We start from the raw sequence: 8892 nt of genomic DNA, 5'->3' as shown, positions 1-8892 counted from the left end.
ATTTTCATGGATTAAAAAGTACAATTATGTCTGCTTGGTAGGTATATAACCTTGTTCCAGAGATTGTACCCATCAGAGCCTTTGGCATTAAAAGTTCTCAATGTGTAGATTATTCTCCGTGTACTGATACCATCAACTTCCAGGGGCTTTTAAATTATTAGTAGGTTCCAGTTTGGGAGTAGAAAGTATTGCTTAAGCACATGTGAAAGGATAACTTTTTTCAAGAGTTGTTTTTTATTTCACATTTAAGTTAATTTCGATTAAAAGTATTTCAGCCCTGACTGGTGTGGCTCAGTGGTTGGAATGTTGCCCTGTAACTGAAAGGTTGTGGTTCACCTCCGGTCAGGCACAAGCAGAGGTTGTGGGTTTTATCTCCTGTCTGGGCACATGTGTGTGTGTGGCCCTGGTCCAAACACATACAATCCCATCCAGGCTCATATCCCCAATCTGGGTGCCTATGGAAGCAATCAATTAATGTATCTCTCACATGATGTTTCTCTTCACTACTCTCTCCTTTCCTCTTTCTCTCTAAAAAAAAAGCAAATGAAATTGTCCTCAGGTAAAGCTACAAATAAATAAATAAAATGTATTTCAAATAGACTCAGATATTTGACTTGTGCCTTATTTATTTATGATAATGTAATGATGAAGCTGATGTTAGTTCACTAGAAATATTATATTGGATTGAATTCTCCATTTCTCACATTCATGTTGGCTTTCAGTCTTACAGAATTTTCAGGTAAAAACTATCCCATGTTTTTGGTTGAAAACTTAATTCAACATAGAATAAGCAACTGAATTTATATTTTTGTCATTTATAAATTAATACTCTCTAGTCACTGAAGAAGATTGAATAGAACCCCTGTTGCTTTAGAAGGATTATACATGTACTAACTATATCCTTGAATGGAAGAAAAAAGTTTTTTCTTTAAATTGCCACTTGAGAGAGGGTGGTGGGGAATTACATAAACTTCAACATGAAAGAAACATTGAGCTGTTACCTCCCCTATATGCCCCAACAGGGATCGAACCCACAACCCAGGTATGTGCTCTAACCAGGGATTGAATCAGCAACCTTTTGGTGTGAGGGACCATGCTCCAATGAACTGAACCATCCGGTCAAGGCTGGAAATTATTTTCTTAAGAACAAAGCTGAATTCTGACTTATATTGAACAAGTTGAGTGAGTGAAATTTTATAGTGTTTCAAATTGAGTTTTTAATGTATCAAATCATTAAATATCTCAAATTTAAATTGTGTTGACAAAATTCTTCACACTTAACAATAAAAATTCTTACATACTTGGAATAGAAGCGATTTTTTGTTTTGTCCTGATAAAGGTCATCTGCAAATATCTATAGCTCATGTCATACATAATAGTGAGTATTGTATGTGAAGGACTACATGCCTTCTCCTCTAAGGTTGAAAACCATGGTAAGGCAAGAAAAATAAATAAAAGGGCTTTTAGAACATAAGTAAAGAAAATTGCTCCTATTTGTGGATGGCATGATTGTCTATGCAGAAAACTTCAAGGAATGTACAAGAAAGTTTCTAAAACTAGTGAGCTTATAACAAGATTGCAGGATCAGGATCTTTGGGCAATGTAAAAAATTATGTCTTTATACCAGCAGCGAACAACTGGAAATAGAAATCAGTTAAAAAAATAGTACCAATTAAATAGCACCCCCAAAAAGTTACAAATATGAACACACACACACACACGATTTATGTGCTGAAAACTACAAAACGCTGATGAAAAAACCATTATAGAAAATTACCTCCTTATGATTTGAAGACTCAGTATAGTTAAGATGTAATTTTTCCTCATATTGATTTGCCCAGATCAGTAGTCCAACAATATTTTTTGTAGATAATGAATAAGCTGCTTTTTGAAATTATGGAATGTTAAGCAAATTGCTAAATCACTTTTGATAAACAACAACATAGTTGGAGAATCCGATCTGAAGTCTAGCTGATATCAAGACATTCTGTAAAGTTACAGTAATCAAGCCCTGGCTGCTGTGGTTCCATGGATTGAGTGCTGGCTTTTGAGCCAAAGGGTCACTGGTTTGATTCCCAGTCAGGGCAGATGCCTGGGTTGCAGGCCAGGTCCCCAGTAGGGGGAGTACGAGAGACAACCACACACCGATGTTTTCTTCTCTTTCTCCCTCCCTTCCCCTGTCTCTAAAAATAAATACATCTTTTCTTAAACAGTTACAGTAATCAAGATTCTAAGGTAAATCTGGACAAAATATAGTCACTTGATTTTAACAAAGGTAAAAAGCAACTTAGTTGAAAAACATAGTCCTTTCTTCCAGCATAATAGTGTCAGAACAATTGAACATTATATGAGGAAAAAAAGGAGAGAATCTTAACTTATCCCTAATAACTAATGTAGAAATGAACTCAAAACAGGTCATAGATATAAATGTAAAATATAAAAATAAAATTGTCAGAAAACACAGGAAAATCTTTGTAACCTTGGCTTACAAAGGATTTTTAGATAAGGATTCCTTAGATAAGATTAAAAACAAAATGAATTGAGCCCTGGCTGGCGTAGCTCAGTGGATTGAGCGCGGGCTGTGAACCAAAGTGTTGCAGGTTCGATTCCCAGTCAGGGCACATGCCTGGGTTGCAGGCCACGGCCTCCAGCAACTGCACATTGATGTTTCTCTCTCTCTCTCTCTCTCTCTCTCTCTCTCTCTCTCCCCCCCTTCCCTCCCTAAAAATAAATAAAAATAAAAATCTTTAAAAACCCCCCAAAATAAATTGATAAATAAGGTTTCATTGTAGTTAAAAACTTCTGCTCTTTGAAGGATACTATGAAACCCTGGCTGGGTGGCTCAGATGGTTGGAGCATCATCTCGCACACCAAAAGCTTTCAGGTTTGATTCCCAGTCACGGCACATACCTAGGTTGCAGGTTTGATCCCCATTTGGGGCCTGTTTGGGGAAACAGCTGGACCTGTGTTTCTCTTCTTCTCTGCTTTCAAATCAATAAATAGATCCTTGAGTGAGGGCTGAAAAAAAAGAAATTCTCTTCTTCTTTTTTTTAATTTTTATTTATTTTTTTAGAGAGGGAAGGAAGGGAAAAAGAGAGAGAGAAACATGAATGTGTGGTTGCTGGGGGCCGTGGCCTGCAGCCCAGGCATGTGCCCTGACTGGGAATTGAACCTGCGATGCTTTGTTTCACAGCCTGCACTCAGTCCACTGAGCTACGCCAGCCAGTGCCGAAATTCTCTTCTAAGAAGGGAATGAAGCGTGGCAGACAGAAAATATTTGCAGATCACATATCTGACAGAGGATTTGTATGTAGTTAATAGAAAGAACTCTCAAAATTCATCAATAAGAAAACACCCCAGCCCTGACTGATGTGGCTCAGTGGGTTGAGCACTGGCCTGTGAACAGAGAGGTTCCTGTTTCGATTCCCAGTCAGGGTACATGCCTGGGATGTGACCCAAGTCCCCAGTGGGGGACCATGCAAGAGGCAGCTGATCAGTGTTTGTTGTGCACATTGATGTTTCCCTCTCTTTGTCTAATAGCTCTGATGGTGTATCTTGGTGGTTGGAGTGTCATCTCATATACCAAAGGGTTGTGGGTGCAATTACTGGTCAGTGTTCACTCCTAGGTTGCAGGTTCAATCCTTGGTCAGGTCGCTTATGGGAGATAGCCTATTGACATTTTTCTTTCACATCAATGTTTCTATCTCCCTTATCCCCCTCCTTACCTCTTTCTCTAAAATCAATTAAAAAAAAAAGATCCTCAGGTGAGGATTAAAAAATAAAAAAGAAAATAACCCAAGAAAAAAATAAACAAAAGATTTGAAAAGCTTTATTGGAGAAAATATATTGGTGGTAAATAAGCACTTGAAACCATGGTCTACATCATTAGTTAAATGCAAATTAAAACCACAACAAGATACTACTTTCACTGGTTAGAATGACTGAGAAACCAAAACAATCATTCCCTGGCCCTAGCTGGCAATACCGAGTATTAATGAAGCAGGGTGACAAACTTTCATATATTGCTGGTGGGAATGAAAAATAGTACACCACTTTGGAAACAGTTACATAGTTTCCCATTAAAGTAAAACATAAACTTACATAATCCAGCAGTTTCAATCCTAGCTACTTATCCAAGAAAAATAAAAACACGTGTTCACACATAAACTACACACAAATGTTTATGACAGGTTTTTTTTTTAATTTTAATCATTGTTCAAATACAGTTTTCTCCTTTTTGCTACCAATCCAGACCCCTTCCCACCCTCCCCACAATGACAGGTTTTTTTCAAATTGCTGAACACCGCAAAAAATCTAAATGTCCCTGAATTGGTGAATGGATAAACAGACTGACATTCATAGAATTCAGCTAAACAGATTCTTGCTACTTGCAATAACATGAATGAATCTCAAAACTGTTAAACTCAGTGAGAAATACCAGACTGAAAAGGCTACACAATGTATGATTTTTTTTTATATGATATTCTGGAAAAGAAAAAAGCTAGAATGATGGGAAACAGACTGTTACCAAACCACCTCCCAAAATTCAGGTTCATATACCTGATATGCTAATAAGCCAAATACTGAGAAACTGCTGCTTAGAGATAGAACAAGGTTTATTCAATTTGGTTAAATGGAGAAGCCCGAAGAGCAGGATCTCTCATATCCATGTTCTCCTAGAAGCAAAAGGAGGGAGTTTTTTAGGAGGCTAGGGGATAAGGGAGGGGTACATTTGAGTGAACTGAGTCTGTTTCAGTTTCAGTCTGTTTCTTTAGTCCAGATAACGTTTTGTGCCACCAGACTTCTGGGTGTCAGCAGCTGGTTGCAACTTTCTTAAAAAGACATTTATTTCTTCTGCAAAATTACCTCAAATTCTCCTCACGACCCTGAAGTTACCTCCTCAAGTTATCTCCTCCTGCTTGACAAGGAGACCACTTCACCCCACTTACAACTAAATTGAGAACAAGGGGTGCTGGGCAGGAAATGAAGCATAGCATGTGCAAGTGATGGTTTTGTGCTTTACCAGCTACATTTTTCTATTTTAATAGATGATTTTATCTATTTCTTTTTAGAGGGGGGTGAAGGGAAGGAGAAAGAAGGAGAGAAGCATTGAGATCTGTTGCCTCTCTCACATACCCTGATGGGTGATTGAACCCGCAACTCAGGCATGTGCCCATCAGGAATTGAACTGTGGGATGATGCCAAACTAACTGAGCCAGCTGGTCAGGGAAACTAACTTTGTTTTTCTTTTTAAGGATTTCTTCCCTCCCTCCCTCCCTCCCTATTTATTTTTAGAGAGAGGGAAGAGAGAGGGGAGGGAGGGAGGAAGAGGGAGAGAAACATTGATGTGTGAGGTCAGGGTAGGTCAGGGAAACTTTGTTTTTCTTTTTAGGGGTCCCTCCCCCTCCCCCTCCCCTCCCCCCCTCCCTCCTCATTTTTAGAGAGAGGGAAGTGAGGGAGAAAGAGAGAGAGAAACACTGATATGTGAGAGAAACCTCGCTCAGTTTCCTCTTGCAGGCCCCCAATCAGGGACTCTGCCTGCAACCCAAGCATGTGTCCTGACCAGTAATCAAACTGATGGGGAATTGAACCAGCGACCTTTCAGTTTGCAAGAACATATCCAACCCACTGAGCTATACTTCTCAAGTTTACCATACTTTCTTAATCTTTGACTATAAGCTATGTGACAACCCAAGCAATCAAAACATTTAAAGCCTGTTAACTATATTTCTAAATTCTATGATCTGATACCTAAATGTGTTTCCTGTTGACTGTCAGTTTCAAGATGAGTGGTTGCCAGGGTTAGGAGTAGTAGTAGTAGATTGCTGACAGAATGCCAATATGAAGGAACATATGGGGACCATATGTCAAACTGTTCTGCCTCTTCACTGTGTTTGTTCCATAATTCTGTGCACTTGTCAAAACTTAGAAATGTACACCAGAAAGTGTATTTTATTGCATGAAACTTTAAAGAGAGTAAGAGAAGACAGGGCACAGACTGGGAAAAATGTTTGCAGAAGATATATCTGATAAAGGACTTATAAAAAATTTACTAAGAACTCTTAAACATTAAACAATAAGGAAACAAAAACTTGATTAAAAATGGGCATAAGATCTGAACTGGCACACTACCAAAGAAGATAAACATATGTTAAATAAGCATATGAAAAGATGCTCAAATCACATACCGTTGGTTACATACCTATTAGGGTGTCTGAAATCCCAAACACTGACAACACCAGATGTCAGTGAGGATGTGGAAAAGCAACTCCCATTCACTGCTGGTGGGGAACGCAGAATAGTACAGCCACTTTGGACAGTTTGGCAGTTTCCTACAAAACTAAGCACTTTAACAGATGATTCAGCAGTTGTGCTTCTTTGTATTTACCCAAATAAACTGAAAATATGACCATACAAAAACCTGCACATGAATGTTATAGGAGATTGATTCATAGTTTCCAAAACTTAGAAGCAACCAAGAAGGCCTTCTCTAGGTGAATGGATAAAATAGTCAAGACAATGGAATCCTATTTAGCGCTAAAAACAAATGACCTATTGAATCATGGAAAAGATGTGGATGGACCTTAAATACATATGACTATGTGGAAAAAGCCAATCTGAATACATTTATCAAAACCTGTAGGATGTACAGTACCGAGAGGGAACCCTCATGTAAAGTATGGGCTTTGGGTTCAGTGTCGGTACACTGATTTTAACAAATGCACCATAAAACATATACACACAAAAATAAATGTAGCATTCTGATACTGGATGTTGTGGGGAAAGGGGCTGTATGTGTGTACTTTATTAGTTTTGCTGTGGATATAAAAGTGCTTTAAAAATAGTCTGTACAAAAATAATACACATACAAGAAACATGACAAGCTGTGGCATTCACACTGGAGTATATGGTAAATTTCTAGAAGATCACTGTAGATAGACTGTTGCTTCAAGGAAAACAACTATATTTGTTGCCAGTAATTTAAAAAATTGAGGTTTCAAGCAAAAAATAGAGTTTTGGAAAACTTATATCTGTCATGTGAGATTGAATTTCTCAATAATTTATAATTTTAATGATAAGACCAGTGATGAGTTTAATAAAAATGTGGGTTTTTTTGTTTCATAAGTAATGTGACAATTACATGTAATTCTGTGGAACCGGTGATTTCCAAATTGTCAGTGTATGCTGTTCTAAAATCACGCAGGGGTAAATGTTTCAAAAGCACCAAATAAACCAGTGCCGTTAAATGTGAGAGTTCAAAAAGTTTATTGATAAATTTCAGATGTTATGTTACAGACAATATTTAATAAGCTACCACTTGTCAAATTTTGTTGAAATATCAAAGAATTATCCACATTATCTGAGAAGGGTATTAAAATATCTTTCTTTTTCCAAATACATATCTTTGTGGGTCCAGATATTTTTCATAAACTTCATCCCAAGTTAAGAGGGCAACAGATTGAATATAAAAGCAGGATGAGAATCCGTCTGTTTTCAATTAAGCTAGACATTAAAGAGATTTATAAAAATGTAAGACAAAAGTAATTTTTCTCACTAGTTCTTAGGGAAGAGGAAGCAGTTATAATGAGGTTTATCATTTAAAGAATATTTATTGTCATTTATTTTATGTTGAATTTACTCCTGGGCCATAAGTTTTTGTTCCTTCCGTTTCTTCTGGGCTATCTTTTACTTCTGTGCAGCCTCCTCTTCTGGTTTAGGAACAACTTGCTCTTCTTCAGTAAGGATCATCTCCTTACTGTGGCAGGGAGAGCTGGGTTAATCCACTTACTAGCTAAGTTCTCTGCCAGGTCTTGGGAGCTTTCTTCATCTGGATGTTCTCAATGACTGGGAAATCTACATCCAAACTCTTAAGTTCAGCATTGCTTTCTGCATTTTTAAACATGTGCAGCAGAAATTCAGTGTTTTGGGGCTACCAACCCTGTGTCCAGCTCCAGTGTTTGGCCTGGGCATGCCTATCAGCTCCACCATCGTGACAGTGGAATGGCACACTTTGCTTTTGTAAAGTGACATCCATCAGTTATGTGGTGGCTTTTTGGATATATGCATACCCTTGATGACCTGGGTGGTTACATAATTGTTCTTAAAAGGAACATGGATGCTTTGAACCTCTCAATTTGCATGATTTTGTGGGGTTTTCTGGGTCAAGTAAATAGCAAACTATTTTCAGAGGTCACCTCAGGCCACTTATGGAAGAGGTGTTTGTCGTCTTAAGATGAATTACTTTGTGTTTTTCTCTTTTAATTTCTAATGTGACAAGTATCTATAAATACCACAGTAAACATATTTGGGTGAATCCTCAATTTTTAAGAGTAAAGGGGTCCTGAAATAAAAAATGTAAAAACTTGGCGGTATAAGTAAGCCATCCAAGTTAACTTAGTCCAGTGGTTCTCAAATTGTGCCACACTTCAGTATTACCTGGGAGCTTTAAAAACCTCTGCTGCCCAGTTTATTTTCCATACCATTAAATCAGAGTAAAGATGAGAAACTTCAAGCCTGGCTTTGGGAACTCCTAGTTTCAGCTCATACTTGAAACTTTGTATTCTTTATTCCTGCTTTGCATGGGTGCAGGCGGCACTTTATTCACTTGATATTTAGTTACCTTATTTAGAAAATGTCACATTGTTTTTGTTCACTTTTGCAAAAGTGAATTCAGTAATCCAGTGAGAATTAGTTTGCCCAACTTTTTTTGTTTTAAATCATTGATAACAATGTATAATTCAATTTACAAACAGTGGAAAAATCCTTTTTTTTTTTTGGTATGCTAATGACCAGGGTGGGGGGGCCACACTCAATAATTTTATCTCCTTTGAAAAGAGTTTTTTTTTTTTTCTTAATGTCAGAACTGTACTTTTGAAATACTGAATTGTTACT

General features: G+C 37.5%; 1 protein-coding gene across 7 annotated transcripts in view; it reads left to right on the top strand.

The window, feature by feature from the left end:
- WDR33 (WD repeat domain 33) overlaps nt 1-8892 on the top strand; it is a 95180-nt gene that overhangs the window by 24047 nt on the left and 62241 nt on the right. The gene's annotated exons all lie outside the window — the stretch shown is intronic.

Source organism: Phyllostomus hastatus, unplaced genomic scaffold (genome assembly GCF_019186645.2).
Source record: "Phyllostomus hastatus isolate PE091 unplaced genomic scaffold, TTU_PhHast_1.1 phas_scaffold_60, whole genome shotgun sequence".
NCBI lineage: Eukaryota > Metazoa > Chordata > Mammalia > Chiroptera > Phyllostomidae > Phyllostomus > Phyllostomus hastatus.
Note: the sequence above shows the minus strand (reverse complement) of the source record. Positions and strands in the feature narration are given on the sequence as shown.